This window comes from Dermacentor silvarum, chromosome 1 (assembly GCF_013339745.2).
Source record: "Dermacentor silvarum isolate Dsil-2018 chromosome 1, BIME_Dsil_1.4, whole genome shotgun sequence".
Taxonomy (NCBI): domain Eukaryota; kingdom Metazoa; phylum Arthropoda; class Arachnida; order Ixodida; family Ixodidae; genus Dermacentor; species Dermacentor silvarum.
In genome coordinates, this window is record NC_051154.1 from 400,180,345 (window position 1) to 400,200,329 (window position 19,985).

The following is a 19,985-nucleotide window of genomic DNA, read 5'->3' on the forward strand; positions in this document are numbered from 1 at the left end:
GTACGTTTGTTCGCCTTGCGGAGCGCTTGCTGGAATACTCTGGAGGCAATGTTTTGATGGTTAATTTTCGCACATGTTTGTATCGCTTGGTTTCCTGCGTTCCTCTTCAAGTGTCAGGGATATTTCTCATTTGCAATGCCTATCTCTAAGTCTCTGGCAGCATTATGTTATTGGCACTTTTGTGATCCGAGAAGCTGCCTGACCAAGTTGCCTATCAAGATGAACATTCCATCTCTGGATTCTGCTTGCGTGGAATTTATTTCACCATATATTTTTCAATGCAGCTAGAAAGTACTGGCTTTCTATCTTGAATCCGGTGGCCCCAGAAGCAAGTGCTGGCAAGCAGGCCATGCGCTTTTGGTCATTAATTAGTATGTTGTACTACCTCTTACTAATCAGTTTTATTCTTTTTAATTATAACTGTGGCACTGTGCCTACTAGTCATTTTGTGCCTACTCGTTACTTGTGTTTTAATGAAGTTTAATTTTTAAGAATCTGTTTTTGATTACGTGTTTTTTTTTTTAGATCCGCGTTTAACCTGTCTGTATACAGCGAGAACATGTAATGAATAATTTCATACATGTGCGTGGCTGGGGGCCGATCATTTTTGTAATAAAGCTTTATCAGTTGTATAAATAAAAAAGTAACATCGGTATGACATTGTGAGTTTCACTGGTGTGCTTTACCTAGTGCTTACTGAACTCACTATTTTTCATTTATCCATTGCAGGATTTGTAATGATGCATAATGATCAAAATGCGGATTTACGGTTTTGTTAGCTCAGTTTTCGCATTTTGATGAGCGCTAGAACTATATATAAAAGTTGACAGTCACTTTAGCGAACACTGAAGAGGATGAAGGCAGAAGCCTGTGCACTCACGAAGCATTAATTATTTGTCATTCTCATTTGCATGCGTTATTCTATTGTTTTCTCCTACCAAAGTTGTGGGCTCGAGTGCCTTAATTACATGTGCCTTAATTAACTTCGTCATAATTAACACCAATGGTTGCAGGCTCTACTCCCACCAAAGGTCGAGGGTTTGAGTGCCTTAATTGTATCTTAATTAACTTTGCCTTAATTAACACCAAAAGTCGTGGGTTTGACTTCCACCAAAGGTAGAGTGTTCGAGTGCCTTAATTAACTCTGCCCTAATTAACTTGCCTTAAGTAACTTCGCTCTAATGAACACCCAAGGTAGTGGGTTCGACTCTACCTTCACCATGTCAATTGGAATCCAACTTGGAGATAATTTGGAGATGTGGCCGATTCGCCCATCTCTCCAAGTGGTTTTGACTCCCAACAAAGGCCGTGGGTTAGAGTGCCTCAATTAACTCTATCTTAATGAACTATGTTTTAATTCGCTTCGACCTAATTAACACCAAAGGTCGAAGGTTCAATCCCCAATTTTGGTGCCATTAAATTTTGGTGCTGCAACGCTGGATATCGGATTTTTCGACCATTGAGCCATCTAAGGCTTTCACCTTAATAAGTGTTGCAATTTATATTTTCACATTCACACGTTTACACGTTAACAAAACATTTCAAGCAAAGTCACCAGCTACATGCCGACAATGGGGGTAATTGTGCCATTAGTGTGCCTCAGCAGATGTACCATCGAGGACAAATTAAATGCGAACAGCGGAGTGTGTGGCCGAAGCATAACTAAAGGTATACTGTGCATGTCGTCGGCCAGTCGTTGTGCACGTGCGTGGGGATGTAGTTCTCGAGGAAGAGTGCAGCGCTGCTTGCCCTATTGCGATAAACGTCACCCGTATTTTGTCCGAAAGTTGTTTTCTCATCTCTCCTCGACAGTGCCATACCCACCTGGCAGTACAGTGTTATGGTGACTAGCACCATCGCTACATCTGTAGTGTGATATAGCTGGCATGCTACCTAGCTTGCTAACGTGCATTGCGTTGCTTTTGTTACCACCATCAAAGCTGACAGTGTCTAATCGTAATTTGAATAGCACGAAAAATGTATTGCATCGGATGCGCAACAACAGTGCTAGCCACCTTAAAAGTAATCACAGATAGGAATGGCACTGCAATGGTGGGGTGAGAATACAAGCTTCAAACAAAATACAGGTGACGTAATACGCACTAGGACAAGCAGCCCCGCACTCCGCATCGAAACCACATGCATGTGTAAAATGATCGCTGGCCGACGCCGCAGACTATGCTTTTAGTTACATTTTGGCCACACACTCTGCTGTTCCCATTTCATTTGTATTCAATAGTACATCTGCTGTGGCACTCGCAGGTATGCCGCTCAGTATAGCGTCAGCAGGAAATATCCACTAGATGTTCTATGGACCTCCTGCATCCCCAAAAAGAACATCTATTAGAGGTTACTTATGTCCAGCTGCGACATCCTTTCAATGTTAGAGCAACGTGATCTGGATGGGACTTAGATTATCCATGGTACGTATTTGTAATGTTGTTTGGATAAATATAGATATCTATAGGATGTGTGCAATGTCTCAAACATGATGTTCTATGGACATCTATGGTACATTAATGGTTCACTGGGGCGCGGGCACTAGCGGTGCCGGTGGGGCGCACGATGGATGGATGAGGCTGAACCCTTTAAATCGGGCGGTGGCGTACGCCACCTAGCCATGGCTATTAACATAATTTGTACTTTGTGGTGGGTGAAATTTCACCCCTGCCTTAATTTTATCCACCAATCAGATAACCTCTGTTTGGTTATTTCTACCCGCTTAAAGTCTATTTTGCCTTCACTGTCCCTAAACCCCAATGCTTTGAAAAAATCAGCCCCGTTGCCTTGCACTGTAGGGTTAAGCCCCTTACAGAAAAGTATGAGGTGTTCAGCCGTTTCCTCTTCTTCTCCACACGCACAGCACAACGTGTCTATACCTTGGTACTTGACTCGGTACATCTTAGTCCGCAATACTCCCGTCCTGGCTTCAAACAACAAAGAGCTTCCCCTAGAATTATCGTAGATATTTTCTTTGGCAATTTCTTGCTTGAAAGTTCGGTATGTGCCCAGTGCTGATTTCGTCTGCATCCCTGTTTTCCACAGACCCCTCTCTGTTTCCTTAACCTTTTTCTTAACCGCTGTTTCCTGATTTGCACCCCTCCTGCAGTCCAAATATTTGATTGACAGTTTTCTGGTCAGCTTCCTCCATTTTGTATCAACATTCCTCATGTACAAATAACTGAAAACTCTCCTTGCCCACCGCTTTTCTGCCATTTCTCTCAATCGCTCCTCAAATTCTATCTTGCTGCTGGCTTCCCTGCCCTCGAATGACGTCCATCCCATGTCACCCTGTACCCCCTGATTTGGTGTATTTCCGTGTGCTCCCAGAGCCAGTCTACCTGCCCCTCGCTGCTTAGCTTCCAACCTTGCTCGAACCTCTGATCTCTTGCATAGGACCGCATTGCCGAAAGTCAAACTAGGGACCATCACCCCTTTCCAAATCCCTCTCACCACTTCGTAGCTATTGTAATTCCACAGTGCCCTATTTTTCATCACAGCTGCATTTCTGCTACCTTTAGCCGTCACATATTTTTCATGTTCCGTTAGGTACTCAGCCCCATTGTTTATCCACACTCCAAGATATTTGTACTTATCCACCACCTCCAGCGTAACCTCCTGTATCCTATGCTCGCTGCCCTGATTATCATTAAAAGTCATGACTGCCGATTTTTCTTTACTAAACTTCAGACCTAAGCTATCTCCCTCTTTACGGTTTACCACAGATGTCCATTAATCTCTGCAAATCTTCCTTGCTGTCAGCCATAAGTACAATGTCATCCGCATACATCAGTCCTGGTAATGACTGTTTAATCCATTCTCCTTGCTTGAAATAGGAAAGGTTGAAGCCAAGTCCGCTCCTCTCTAATTTTTCTCTAATCCTTGTAAATACAGCATGAACAACAGAGGTGACAGAGGGCACCCCTGCCTAAGCCCCTGCTGTATCTCTATAGGCCCAGATACCTTGTTTTCCTATTTTATAAGCACCTTGTTACTTTTATAGATATCCTTTAAAAGATTACTTACTCCATCTTCCACATCTAAAGTGCCCAGTATGTCCCACAAATCCTTTTGGATTACACTGTCATAGGCTCCCTTGATATCCAGAAAGGCAAGCCATAGGAGCCTGTGTTCCTTTTCTGCTATTTCAATACACTGCGTCAATGAGAACAGATAATCTTCTAACCTTCTTTGTTTTCGGAACCCATTTTGTAGTTCCCCCAGCACCTCCTCGCTCTCCACCCATGCCTGCAGTCTGTCCTTTATAATCTGCATCACCACCCTAGCTGTAAACCACTGACGTCACTGTTATGGGACGGCAGTCGTTTATGTCGGCTTTGTCCCCCTTTCGCTTATATATCATGCTCATCATGCTCAGTCTCCACCCGTCGGGGGCTTTACCGTCCATTATCATTTTGCTCACTGCCTCTCTTTATGCTTTCTTAGATTTTGGCCCCAATGTCTTTATCAACATAATTGGGATGCCATCAGGACCTGTCGACGTGCTACTAGGAACCCTCTTCTCTGCCCTTTCCCACTCGCTTTGTGCCAGTGGAGCCACTGCACTGACTAGTCCATGCTCACCTGATTGAGAGCATGCTATATGTTTCGTTCTTTAAATTTTTCTGTCATCATTGTTCTTATATGTTCCATTGCCTCATCTCCCTCTAGTCGAACACCTTGAGCTGTAACTATAAACCTCTGCTCTAGGCTAGTCTTATTACTCAAGGAGTTGAGATGGGCGGAGATCGAGATTCCTCGATCACCGTAAGCGCACCCTGTTGGGGCGGTTTTCCGTTGCCCCGTCTCGCACCGAGAAAATCGGCGGTGCGCCGGGGTGCAATCCCAGCAAGCACTGCGAGACGCGCGCGCACCGCTGACTGCGGAACCGCGCAGGCTCTGGCCTCCGCCCGTCATGCGCCGTGCAAGCAGTGGGCGCCCTGCCGCTCCGAACGTGCATTCCTTAAGTTTTCACGTGTTTCAGTAGGATTCTGGCCTTCGTTGTATGTGGAAATGCCTTGCTGCTGCGCGTACGTTTCAACGCAGTAGCAGGTCAGAGAGAGGGCTAGCATTATTTTCTATCCCCCGGGAAGAACGGAATGTCGACCGTGCGCCGGAAGCATTGGCTCCATAACATCGGGAGAAATGGCCCTTCTAAGCAAGTCGTTCTTTGCGAGGTGATTGGTTCAGCTTTCCTTATATTGGTAGGTGAAGTTGCATGGCGATTTTAATGCCCTTTGCATAGCCGGACTCTTCGTTCAGTTCAATACAGAGCACCTGCGCATATCGTTTTTCTTTTTTTTAAAGGGTCCCTGAAACGGTTTGGACAAATTTTGTAGACGTGTAGGGTACAGCTACAGTAAGACATTCGCCTCACAATTTAAGAGAAGCGTCTCATATTAAGAGAGCTACGGACGATTTCAAGTTACCCTCTTCCCTAGCCATGCATTTCCTCCTCAACTCGTTCGCCGAGTGATCGGGGCCACCGTGATCGGGGCTAAGCTTCGCCTTCGCTGGCTCTACGTCATCCTGTAACGTACGTTGTCGTGTACTTCCGGTTGTCTTGGAGCCAGCGCGCGAAGGCTCTCCAACCTAGAGTAGAGTGACCTAGAATATGGGAGAGTGTCCAAAGCGCTGCGCGAATGCATGGGAGGAGCGAGGACCTTTTTGTGTGAACTCCCGCGCCGCGGCGCTGCTGTACCGGGCCCGTGGTATTGCGGACTAAGATGTACCGAGTCAAGTACCAAGGTATAGACACGTTGTGCTGTGCGTGTGGAGAAGAAGAGGAAACGGCTGAACACCTCATACTTTTCTGTAAGGGGCTTAACCCTACAGTGCAAGGCAACGGGGCTGATTTTTTCAAAGCATTGGGGTTTAGGGACAGTGAAGGCAAAATAGACTTTAAGCGGCTAGAAATAACCAAACAGAGGTTATCTGATTGGTGGATAAAATTAAGGCAGGGGTGAAATTTCACCCACCACAAAGTACAAATTATGTTAATAGTCATGGCTAGGTGGCGTATGCCACCGCCCGATTTAAAGGGTTCAGCCTCATCCATCCATCCATCCATCGTGGGCTTTCTCCGCTGCGGAAGCCGCGCCAAGGCGGCGGGCGTCTGCTATGAGCGTGACATTTTGTTTGCTATTAGCCAACATCGCAATATTTTGGGATATTTTAAGTACCACGTCACCGCAAGGTAATACCGCCGTGACTCACCGCACAGAGAACGCGTTTGCCGGCTGTGAATACGGGTTATTTACTTCTCGCTCGTTTGGTCCGCGGCTGTTTGAGTAACGTACGCATTCCGCGCGCTAACTTCATTTAGTTATGCGCGGAATGAGCAACGTGAACGTGCTGCAGAAGAAAATAAGCTGGAGATTGCGATGACAACCAGGAGAACATGGAATATATGGCTAGCTCATGCTAACGCTTTTACACCCTATCGTTCCCTTTCTTTTATTGCATGCATTCGATTTGATTTATAAGACTGCCTCCCGCGCTCTGCTGTTTCTTTATTAAGGCGAAATCCTTAACTGGCTCTTGGGAAGCGTAATGTTTCCTTCGGTGGGGCCGCGGTACCAAAAATAAATACAAACCGCGTAACTCTCGCGTCTCGTTCACTACGTATATATTCCAAAGTATAGCGTGGAAAGGCACAAATGTGTGACTAAGATGACTGATGGGTCATGGCATTAGTAACTTGATATACTTGCATTCATGTCGCGATTAATGAAAACAATATTACGTGTGCGTGGTGCAAACCCGCATTTTTCGGCCAGAAATCCCTCTGATGGTGGGGCTGGGACGATAAGACCGTGTTGAATGCCAATATCGACCTCACTCTGTCGAACTTGCTCATATATCATGAAGAACTGAGAGCACATGTAAAGGGTAATAATAGTAATGATAATTTTAGGGGTTTTACATCCAAAAATTACAATATGGCTATGAGAAACGCCGTACGTATTGGACGGCTCCGGTAATTACGACCGCCTGGGTTTCTTGAACGTGCACCTAAATCTATGTACACGGGTGTTTTATGCATTTCGCCTCCATCGAAATGTAATCCGCCGTGGCCGGGAATCGAACCCGCGTCTTCGAGTTTAGCAGTACAGCCTACCAAAAGCACTAAGCTATAGCACGGCAAAGGGTACGCGAGAAAAATTAACGCGATAAAGAACAAGACAAACCAAAATAAATGAAATGCTAACAGTACAACATTGTGTACGTACGCCTTATTTCATAATTACGAGCGAACGTCAGAAAACGAACGTGATGCTTTACGGATGTGCAACTCGTCTTTCGCCTTCTTGTTGCAAGAGCGCAAACACTAAGCGAATCTTAACGTGAAAGTAAAACTTTAGGAATATTTATGGCGTACGCTCGGTGGTTCGTACACAGCGCACATACTTACGATAAATAATGACGTACTTGTAGTTACGTAATGACAGAGGCAACTAATCACCAGAACATAAACTTCTCATGTTTTACTGATTGCATGTAACTATTTTAGGGATATGTAGAGTCAATAGCGATATTTGTAGTGCATCAAAGATTGTAATTTTCAAGACGATTTTCCACTCAATATAATGCAAGCACAAACATCATCACGCGCCATGAATGCTTGTTAGCTTATGTAAAAAATCACACGTTAAGCAATAACTGTTATATCATGAGAAGTTATATGTTGGTAATTTGAGAGAGGATTCACGGAATAATAAAACAAGGCTATTGCTGCAACAACTTTTGCATAAGAAATGAGTAAATAGCTAGGCCAGTAGTACATTCATTCATTTCAATGTCGAAAAATATAGATTTGTTTACCTTTTTTATGTTTGTTTACCTATTGGCTGAAATGGCTTTTCTTTCGGATGTCTGAATTTGAGACCAGCTTCGGTCACGGTGAACCTTAAGGTACAACGTGCGCGAAGTTTGTATTGAAGAGATAGCGTACAGCAAGAATTGTTCGTGTACCGCGCTATCCCCTGAAGCGAAATTGGCCAACAATATTGCGGCGTTAAGACCGTCTCTTCTTTTTCTCTTGTTTCCGTTACACCTTCTCACTGCGCTCTGTTCATGACAAAGTATTGTCGAGGCTTAAAAATTCATGAATAAATACATATGCATATGGCTCTAAACTACTACCGACCGTGAGTGAAAAGCGCGTAGTGGTGAGCGAAGCGGTCACTGCACGCACATAAGTATTTCACTTGACTTCGTGAGTAATTTACTTTTTTCGTTACTCTTATTCTTGCAAGCATGGGGCTATTGCCCACGTGCCCATCTTTTTTTTTATGTTCTTTCCTTGCGCGGAGTCATTTAGCGCGTTTCTACGCACGCACAGTTACCATAATACCGTTCCCGAACTCTAGCACCGGAGCTAGGCCGAGCGTTTGATACGTTAGTTTTTGCATTATCTTGCTGCCCAAGCACAAGAAAACGCTCAAAGATGGGTAAGCTCCATGCAGCGCCACACTGTTGAAGTTAAATACAGTTTAAGTGCTTTGCGTGGAAAATGAACGCAAAAAACTACAGCGCGTAGCAGACGACCCTCGCTTCCCGCGCTCTTCGCGAGCGCGAAAAGCCCACGGGTCCGGAGCAGCAGCAGCGCGGCGCGGCAGTTCACAGAAAAAGGCCCTCGCCGGAGCCGGCGCTTTGGACACTCTCCCATATTCTAGGTCACGAGGCTCGTCTGCTACGCGCTGTCGTTTTTTGCGTTCATTTCTCACGCAAAGCACTTAAACTATATTAAACTTCAACAGTGTGGTGCTGCATGCAGCTCACCCATCTATGAGCGTTTCTTTGTGCTTGCTTGGGCAGCAAGATAAAGCTAACGTATCAAACTCGTCAGCACGGCCTCGCTGCGGTGCTAGAACTCGGGAACGGTGTTACAGTAACTGTGCGTGCGTAGAAACGCGCTAAATGAGCCCGCGCAAGGAAAGAACGTAAAAAAAAAAGAAACATTATTCGCATGGGTACGCGGGCAATAGCACCATGCTTGCAAGAATAAGAGTAACGAAAAAAGTAAATTACTCGCGCAGTCAACTGAAATACTTACGTGCGTGCAGTGACCGCTTCGCTCACCATTACGCGCTTTTCGCTCACGGTCAGTAGTGGTTTACAGCTGTATGCATATGTATTTATTTAAACATTCTTTAGCCACGACAACATTTTATTATGAACAGAGCAGAGCGAGAAGGTGTAAGGGAAGCAAGAGAAAGGGCAAAGACGGCCCTAACGCCGCAATATTGTTGGCTAATTTCGCTTCAGAGATTGCGTACACGAACAATTCTTGCTGTACGCTATCTCTTCAATACAAACTTCGCGCATGATGTACCTCAAGGTTCACCGTGAGCGAAGCTTTTTTCAAAATCAGACATTCAAAAGAAAAGCCATTCGATCCAGCCAATATATATATTGGCTGGATCGAATGTAGAAAAAAATATATATATATTTGTTTAGCTATAGCTAAACAAATATAATTTTTTTCTACATTGAAATGAATAGATAGCTACTACTGGCCTAGCCATTTACTAATTTGTTATGTAAAGGTTATTACTGCAATAGCCCATGTTTTAATAATCCGTGAATCCTCTCTGAAATTACCAACATGTAACTTGTCATTCTATCATAGTTATTGCGTAACGTGTGATTTTTTACGTAAAATAACAAGCATTCATGGCGCGTGACGATTTTGTGCTTGCATTATATTGAGTGGAAAATCGTCTTGAAAATTACTCTTTGATGCACTGCAAATATCGCTATTGATTCCACATATCCTATAAAATAGTTACCTTCAATAACAGAAAAAAAAAATGAAAGGTTTATGCTGAGGTGATTTGTTGCCTCTATTACGTACCTACAAGTACGTTGATCGGTAAGTATATTTGCTGTGTACGAACCGCGGCGAGCATACGCAATAAATATTGGCAGCGTCTCCTGTGCCGCGGTGCACTCTAGACGAGTCCACACAGACATGGCTCCAGCAACGCACGGAAGTGACGTCACTTTAATAAATTAAACTAAAAACAAGCGAAATATATGAAATCTTACTAGACAATGCGTTGAACTTACATCTATATGAAATAAAGTTGTCTTACGCTTTAATTAATATACACATTTTGATTAAGGACATCATCGCAAATTGTTTTCAACCATACTAGTCATGGGTTCCTGTATAATAATAGTTAGCGTTCAGTATTACAAGACAGCAAAATATAATATATTAGCTATTAGGTGCCTGCAGAGAAAGAAAGCAATTTTATTGACCATCTTGCGCGCTGTATCACAGAACACCCATGCTGTATCACAGAACACCCATACAAACTTAGGCTGTATTCCCCGCGCGGCACCCGAGAGCCCTAGGGAACAGGCACGCTTCTCCCCCGTTTCCTCTCAGGCGCAAGTCACTTGGCGAGCGTGTGTGCAGCAGACGACAACAAGCGCTGCAAGCGTACACTACATGTCGACGTTTACACAGCTGCATGCTGTGTTTACAGCATTCACCGAACGCCGCAATATAGACTTACCTACAGTGTGACGGATACGTGAAACTGCAGCCCTTGCACTAGCTGTCACTCGAATGTTACCTCAATTAAAGGGTCGGGTCCATATTGGCTAGCTGTCTACCTTAGGAAAATTAAGTCTGTCACCGCGAGTCGTTTGCGAGATCGAAGTAACCAGTGAAGCTATTCTTGTGTAGTATGATCATCCACTGGCCTCTTGACACCGCGTTTGCTGCAGCGCTGTGCGTCTTATTGCCATCATAGCTGCGCAAACATTACTGACTCAGACCGCGGTAAAACCGATGCGGCAGCCACCATTGCGCACGCACTGCACCACAGCTCAGAAGCTTTATTTTCCCGCGTCCCCGGGATTAGCCGCGTCCTCGTGCGTATCGTTCAGTAAAATGAGCCGATTCTCGATAGAGTAATAGTAAACTGGGCCGATCCCGGAGATCTTGAAAATGCATTCAAAACTGTACTGAAAGGTGGCTCAGTCGTGTTTGGTGGTCTTGAAACGCTAAAACGAAAGCGAAGCCGCGCTTTGCCATTGGCTAATTATCAATTAAGGTAATGCATTATGAGGCCAGGCAAAGAATTCACCTGGGAGGGTGGGAGCTGCAAATTTTGAACATGTTTCCTAGTAATGCACATTGCTGTGCCATGCTGTGCTTTTTTTTTTACCTTTTACGCTTAGTGCAACCTTATCCCATTGGAAAGAGAAGCAAGGTGGCTGGAATTTGGAATGTGTAGATTAAAAATAGGTGGCATGTACACATTCTTACCTTCTGATGAGCAGTGAGCCACTAACATATGCAACAAGTGTGGAGGGACTACCTGTTCTCCATTTGTTCATAGAAGGTCTATCCATAAAACAACATAACAACAATGTATTTTTTCTATTGCAGACATATTTTTGTTTTTATTTATTTATTTGACAAATACTGTCACCCTTGCATAGGCTGTGACAGGAAGTGGGATATAAAGTGTACCTGTGTACACAGCCCTTTTCCTCGGCAACAATCTGCTTTTCAATAACAAAAGTGTCATGTACTTTTTTCAATGATGTAGGTATGCCAGAGTGTCTTCAAAGTCTTAAATCATAGCATTGCCTCCAGTTGGAGGCTTAAGCTGCAGTGCTGCAGTGCACATGGAGCACTGGCTTCCAGTCCCTTGTGTGTAAGGGCTATGTCAAGGCCCAGAGTGCTTGGTAAAAGACCACACCAGTTCAAATGTTTTTTCTCATCTCCTCATGCATTTTAGTAAACACAAACATCACTTATAGGATTGTAATTTTGTCAGTATATATCTTTTAGGCTCCTATACATGTAGTAATTTTAGGCCTGTATACAGCCAATATTTATTATTCACAGCAATACATATTTAATTATTGTATGTATCATGAAACATTCATGGCACTCTTTTGTCATTCCAGGCCCTTGTACTATTAAACATCAGAAATAATAACCCTGATTTATTCACAACTCTTCAAAGCTGTGAAGTTCCATGGCTAGTTCTGTGATAGCCGAAAGGTCTTTCCTGAAACCATTATGTTGAATAAAGTAGAAGGAATGTTGTCAGTCAAAAGCTATGGAGAAGTATGTGAACGTAACCTAAGGTTTGAATAGTTCACTAGAAGAATACGCAAGAGATTTTTGGTGATTATTAAGGCAGCCCTGAGTTTCCTTTCCTTAGTGCTCAGGTACCACACGTGCCACCTGGCACATGGAGCCATAGTTTTCATATTAAGTAGCATGGAGATGTTGGACAATGACAATTTTAACTTCATCAGTACATGACACAGGTTTGTGACCAAGATTTTCAAAGAAAGAAAAAAAATTGTCTGCATTCCGGCATGCTTAGCTGCAAACAACGTGTAAAAGTGTAAGCGTGGTACTGCCATATCAGTGCACAGCGTAGATGTTAGTGATGGCTAAGGGTTTGCTATTAAAATAAAGCTTTACATGTTGCCTTAGATATCATATGCACCTTATAAGTATGCAGCACTTCCCTGTGAAAATTGTTTTAAGAAAGCAAAATACCTTCCGCCCATCAATTGAAGCAAAATAAGTAGCCTCAAGGCAGCTATTGTATGCTAAAATAGCTTCACTGATCAGGGAACACACTGGTTTACCCACACAGGTACTAATGCAGCCTATACTTTCTAATAAAGCACACCCCATAGCAGCTGACAACCTGCCTAACTTATTTCTTTTCTCATCACAATGACATCACATATGAACCTAGAATATTCTTACAGTAAGAAATGAGAGCCCGAAAGTACACGCCAGCCTGCCCATAGTTTCCTTGTCTTAATTTTTCTTCTTTTCTATGCTGTTTAGAATACTTGCCAATTTTCCTAGGTAATTTAGTGTGGCAGGATCTCATAGTCTGCATAATTAGTGTCTCTCAGTTTTGCATTACGCCTTTTCTTTGTGTCAAATGGACGGGTGTGCGTAGAAAAAGGCAAAATAATTTTTAAGTTCCATATTTGTGTTAAGCTGGGCATGCGATTTAAGTATCTGGATTGAGATAAGGCAGGATTCAGTCCATTATTGCCCTCACTTCTCGGATGGTGACATCCAGTCTAGCCCATTGCTGAGCACACAGTCACTGAAACTGTGCTTGATAGGCGATACATATGGCCAAATGACAAAATTTGCGATTTGGTGTGTCACCTCAATGCGAGCTCCACCACTATTTGGCTCAATTCTGCATACTAAGTGCAGAATCAAGGCTGATGACGTCAAGACTGGCCTAGGCCAGTTCGAGCCTGAACCTGAATGATGTATTTCAAGGCTAAAGAGAGGTAACCTTTTTGTTTTTATTATGACTGATGGGTTGATTTCTAGCTCAAAGTCAATTTCAAAGACTGACCTTAGTTTTCCCTGTCTTAATTGTTAGTAACATGCATTTAGCAGGACTTTCCTATTGATAGTTGGGGACCAACAGTGTGTACATATTCAGTGAGTACAACAAGAGCATTTTGTAGCTGTTTACATTGCATATCAAGATTCTCATACGTTGGTCAGATTGTCATGTCATCAGCTTAGATCAAAAACTCGGTGCTTGTGATGTAGCCTCCATGCAGGACGAATGATGAACAGCAAGGGGGCAAGAACAGAGTCATGAGGCACACTGTGGTTTAAAGTACAGTTAGGATCCAATATGAAAACAATCCACATGTGCAGAAATTGTTAACTCTTAGACACAAAAATATGCGTACCACTTTTGTTATATGCTGTGGTAGACAAAAGTCTTCCATGTTTCAAAAATTACCTAGATTATGTTCTGCATTATTGTATGCATTAGTTGTATCAATTGCCACCACCGTCCACAACTAGTGGCTGTGAGGGAAGACAAGCAGGGCACCATCTGGCATGACAGACAGACCATCCTCTGTGCCTAAGTACAAAGGTCAACACACTTGTCTAGAACACACTCCTGAGGGCCATGGAAAGCAGCTACCAAAGGATAAGCTGACCGCCTGGTCGAAAGAAATCAATGGAAACTGTAAATTTAGTCACATAACCTTACATATACAGCCAATCTTAGATTTCATAATAGAGTATGCAAATATTCAAAATTTCGATTATAAATCAAATAGTCTTTGTTATTCAATTCGTATTCGATTTGAGAATTCACTACTTGAAGTTGTCGAGTACTGTATTTGTTTTCTTCAAATACTATAAGGGATAACAACAGTTCTTGAAGGAGAAGGACTGATATAAATGGAGACTCGTTGAATGATTCTGGTGCAGGAGAACGGTGGTTGTTGTGCAGATGATCCAGTTTGTGAACAAAGATATGAAGGAGGTCCCCAGTGAACCACAAATATCCATTGGATGTACCACAAAAGAGCAAATATCCAAGACATTTAACGACGTCCAGTTTACATCTATAGTATGTTCGACTAGTACGTGGCAGTCAGGGGTCATCCAGAGGACGTCGAATGTCCTTATGATTTGGACATCTCTTGCACATTCAAAGCTCTCGTGCATTGATCGTACATTGTGCGTTATGAGTAGATGCACGCACTATGCCGCAGAAATACAAGCAAATTGTCTCTAATGCATAACAATGGGAAGCTAGGAGAGCAAAAGCATTTAATCAATTATTTTGCAATTTAGCACTACCTTTGCACGCACTGCTGGAGATCTAGTAACGTTGCTGCCGGACATTCGCCATTTTTTCGCTATGCTTTCGGTATCAGTTACGTCATTTTCTTTCTCATACAAAGATGCTTTATTTTTCAGTTATATCTATTAGTACACTGTTGAAAATACGTAACTCTTAACTTGCTGATGTAATACGACAGTTTATAAAGAAAAAAAGAAGCTTGAACTCGCAATAGCTTTGACTTCGCATCGCCACTTATATCAATTCAGCAACACGCGCCTCGATGCAAGTGCGCAGCAATGTTCCGAGCGGGAGCAGCGTGTGCTTTATTTGTGTCTTTTCGACTTTTGTGTGGTTGACCATGGCCCAAGTACGTATATACTAGGCAGAACTGTATAGTTGCATGCTGAAATTTAGAGCTGTGCTTCTGACTGCTATTTGTGGTACGTTTGTTCGCCTTGCGGAGCGCTTACGGGAATGTTCTGGAGGCAATGTTTTGATGGTTAATTTTCGCACGTTTGTATCACTTGGTTTCCGGCGTTCCTCTTCAAGTGTCGGGGATATTTCTCATTTGCAATGCCTATCTCTAAGTCTCTGGCAGCATTATGTTATTGGCACTTTTGTGATCTGAGAAGCTGCCTGACCAAGTTGCCTATCAAGATGAACATTCCATCTCTGGAGTCTGCTTGCGTGGAATTTATTTTACCATATATTTTTCAATGCAGCTATAAAGTACTGGCTTTCTATCTCGAATCCGGTGGCCCCAGAAGCAGGTGCTGGCAAGCAGGCCATGCACTTTTGGCCATTAATTAGTATGTGATGCTACCTCTTACTAATCAGTTTTATTCTTTTTAATTATAATTGTGGCACTGTGCCTACTAGTCATTTTGTGCCTACTCGTTACTTGTTTTAATGAAGTTTAATTTACAAGAATCTGTTTTTGATTACGTGTTTTTTTTTTGATCCGCGTTTAACCTGTTTGTATACAGCGAGAACATCTAATGAATAATTTCATAAATGTGCGTGGCTGGGGGCCGATCATTTTTGTAATAAAGCTTTATCAGTTGTATAAATAAAAAAGCAACATTGGTATGACATTGTGAGCTTCACTGGTGTGCTTTACTTAGTGCTTACTGAACTCACTATTTTTCATTTATCCATTGCAGGATTTGTAATGATGCATAATGATCAAAATGCGGATTTACGGTTTTGTTAGCACAGTTTTCGCATTTTGATGAGCGCTAGAACTATATATAAAAGTTGACAGTCACTTTAGGGAACACTGAAGAGGATGAAGGCAGAAGCCTGCGCACTCACGAAGCATAAATTAAATTATTTGTCATTCTCATTCGCATGCGTTGTTGCTTCTATTGTTTTCTCCTACCAAAGCTGTGGGCTCGAGTGCCTTAATTACCTGTGCCTTAATTAACTTCGTCATTATTAACACCAATGGTTGCGGGCTCTACTCCCACCAAAGGTCGAGGGTTTGAGTGCCTTAATTGTATCTTAATTAACTTTGTCTTAATTAACACCAAAAGTCGTGGGTTCGACTTCCACCAAAGGTCGAGAGTTCTAGTGCCTTATTTAACTCTGCCGTAATTAATTTGCCTTAAGTAACTTCGCTCTAATGAACACCCAAAGTAGTGGGTTCGACTCTACCTTCACCATGTCAATTGGAATCCAACTTGGAGATAATTTGGAGATGTGGCCGGTTCGCCCATATCTCCAAGTGGTTTCGACTCTCAACAAAGGCCGTGGGTTAGAGTGCCTCAATTAACTCTATCTTAATGAACTATGCCTTAATTCGCTTCCACCTTATTAACACCAAAGGTCGAAGGTTCAATCCCCAATTTTGGTGCCATTGAATTTTAATGCTGCAACGCTGGACATCGGATTTTTCGACCATTGAGCCATCTAAGGATTTCACCTTAATAAGTGTTGCAATTTATATTTTCACATTCACACGTTTACACGTTTACAAAACATTTCAAGCAAAGTCACCAGCTACATGCCGACAATGGGGGTAACTGTGCCATTAGTGTGCCTCAGCAGATGTACCATCGAGGACAAATTAAATGCGAACAGCGGAGTGTGTGGCCGAAGCATAACTAAAGGTATACTGTGCATGTCGTCGGCCAGTCGTTGTGCACGTGCGTGGGGATGTAGTTCTCGAAGAGTGCAGCGCTGCTCACCCTATTGCGATAAACGTCACCCGTATTTTGTCCGAAAGTTGTTTTCTCTTCTCTCCTCGGCAGTGCCATACCCACCTGGCAGTACAGTGTTATGGTGACTAGCACCATCGCTACATCTGTAGTGTGATATAGCTGGCATGCACTCAGCTTGCTAACGTGCATTGCTTTGCTTTTGTTACCACCATCAAAGCTGCCAGTGTCTAATCGTAATTTGAATAGCATGAAAAATGTATTGCATCGGATGCGCAACAACAGTGCTAGCCACATTAAAAGTAATCACAGATAGGAATGGCACTGCAATGGCGGGGTGAGAATACAAGCTTCAAACGAAATACAGGGGACGTAATATGCACTAGGACAAGCAGCCCCGCACTCTGCATCGAAACCACATGCATGTGTACAATCATCGCTGGCCGATGCCACACACTGTGCTTTTAGTTACGTTTTGGCCACACACTCTGCTGTTCGCATTTCATTTGTATTCGATAGTACATCTGCTGTGGCACTCGCAGGTATACAGCTCATTGTAGCGTCAGCAGGAAAGATCCACTAGATGTTCTATGGACCTCCTGCATCCCCAAAAAGAACATCTATTAGAGGTTACTTATGTCCAGCTGCGACATCCTTTCAACGTTACAGCAACGTGATCTGGATGGGACTTAGATTATCCATGGTACGTATTTGTGATGTTGTTTGGAGAAATATAGATATCTATAGGACGTGTGCAATGTCTCAAACATGATGTTCTATGGACATCTATGGTACATTAATGGTTCACTGGGTCATTTGTGCTATATAGTGTAAGCATGTGTTGCCTTGGGCAGACTTTGCATTTGATGTGTCTAATTATGCAAACAACTTATTGTTTGGTTAATCTCACCATAAGCTTGGATTCCTTCAAAATGATATGCGGGACTGCAGTATTGTCCTTAGCTCCTTCAATGAGCTATATAGTCTACTATATTCTACTACATGTGTTTGGGACATGCTGTTAATTTTTTTATTAGTGTCACCGTGCACCTGATATGATCGTACTTTCCCTTGTTTCTCATTTACTAGCTTATTAGTTGACCTGACATCTAGTTAATGGCATTACACGCATCCAATAATGCTACCAAGGCTTTTGTTGCCGAACAGACTCTACTGCATTTTTCATTTCACAATTTTAGAAATAGGGAATATTCACTATTTGATTCGATATTCAGAGCTAATTTTTCTTGAATATTCGTATCAATTCGATGGAAAATTTCACTATTCAAGCCTGTATATTTAATATTGAAACTGCAACAATGAAAAGCTTAGGTTTCAGTGCATGAGTGCACTGTCACTTATCATCATTGAATGGGGCTTATGAACTATGTGCATAACTTCTCTGCTTACATTATAAGCAAAAAATGTGCAGTAGGACTGCTTGGAGGCAGGGAGCAGTTGGAGAGGTGGATCAGCATTGGGGGCACCCAGATGATGGTGATTTCTGACATCAAGCTTGGGTATAAAACTGTGTGTGTCTTATTTTTCTCTCCGCAATGGCTCCGGCGAAGTGACAGAGGGGCGTTGCACCAAGAAGGCTGCAGCAGAGAGAGCTCGCAGTGCTTTGCATACTTGGGAGCGACAGACCGTAAGGAGTTGAGGGATATGTCTTAATTTTGACAGCTGTCTTTAGCATACATGCTATTATCTGCAAGTTGCATATATCTACTAGGGGCTCCTTGAAATTTCCCGTTTTTTTTATGCAGTGCTGTGAATTGTGTGCAGTAAGGCATAGAATATTTTCATTCGTCTCATGAATAAAATAATTTTTTATTGATTCACTATTTCTTTTTGTATTTTAACTATAGCACACTGACTTTAGAACCCTTCAGTGCTGCAGCGAAGTGTGTAAATGTTGATATAATATCGCACTGCTCAGCAATTCTTTCGTTCCAAACAGCTATGCAGAGACTTTTGTGCAAAGAGAGAATGAATGTTTGCGTTCACCAACTGCGCTTGGGGTGCTGCCGATGTTTTTATTAAATTTACTAACACCTTAGCTACTTCTGCTGCAAGATTTATGGCAACGCTTGCGTAGTGTTGTGAAGCTTGACGGAGTTGTAGCGACATCACATGGTCTGCCCGAAAAAGGCACGTTGAAGTTGAAGTTTGAAGTTGAAGTTTATTTCTTTCTTTGTTACAGAAGGAGGAACAAGAGGTAAAGGCCATGTGGCCTGACAGAGGCTCTTGCTCCTAAGTGCATTCGGCAAACATATTCAAAGAAAATACAGCACAAAAAATGAGTGAGTACAATGTAGAAAATACAAAATAAACGAGATAGATTTATACAATTATTACATGAATATACATTCTATGCTTGAAAAAAAATTATTGCTATGTACTTTCACATTACAGTGCAGATAGAAACATACATATACAGTGCATAACAAAATGTTAGTGCAATACCATTTTATTTATAATGAATTTGAGAATGTAAGAGAAAGGTTTTTATACATTCTTTAAAATGGGGTGCATAAAAATCAATTCTTTGTTCAATGATGTGTAGTAGCTTAGGTATTTGATAGTTCAGATCCTGACATCCATAGTTTGTACGCGTAAATGGTGTTGTTCTGATTTTATTGTGTAATGGGTATAGAGGAGGAGAAATGGGTAGGCTGACAACATGGAGTCTGTGTTTTTTTATATGTAAGAGTAATCTATAATAGAAAGCTTGATTTGCTCGGATCAATGAATGTTTGTTAAAAAGATTCAGTGTGGGTAAGTCTCGCAGCTCACCATGGTAGTTTTCAAAAATTCGGACTACTCATTTTTGCAAGTTTAAGAACTTCTCATACTTTTTTGCTGTCGTTCCCCATATCAAGGTACAATAAGTTTGCTTCGAGTAACAAAGGGCATAATACATTGCTTTCTTTAGCCATAATGGTATTATATCACCAATTTTATACATACAGCCTACTACTTTACTTAGATCGTTGCTCAGCTTGTTGACATGATTGCCCCAGGTGAAGTCTCCTGAAACCATACCCCCAAAAACTTTTGCGTTGTTACTTGTTCAAGCCTCTTTGCTTGAAATATAACATTGATATTAACAGGCAATGGCTTATTTATTGGTTTAAATATGATATATTTAGTTTTGTTGACATTCAATTGAAGTTTGTTTATGTACAGCCATTCAGATAAT

General features: G+C 42.4%; 1 long non-coding RNA gene across 1 annotated transcript in view; it reads left to right on the plus strand.

Moving 5' to 3' along the window:
- The window catches only part of LOC119437545 (uncharacterized), a 35,764-nt gene that overhangs the window by 7,506 nt on the left and 8,273 nt on the right, over positions 1–19,985 (plus strand). Inside the window, exon 2 of the long non-coding RNA XR_005189421.2 lies at positions 18,987–19,086. This is a non-coding gene — a long non-coding RNA (uncharacterized LOC119437545). The remainder of the gene's footprint in view (positions 1–18,986; positions 19,087–19,985) is intronic.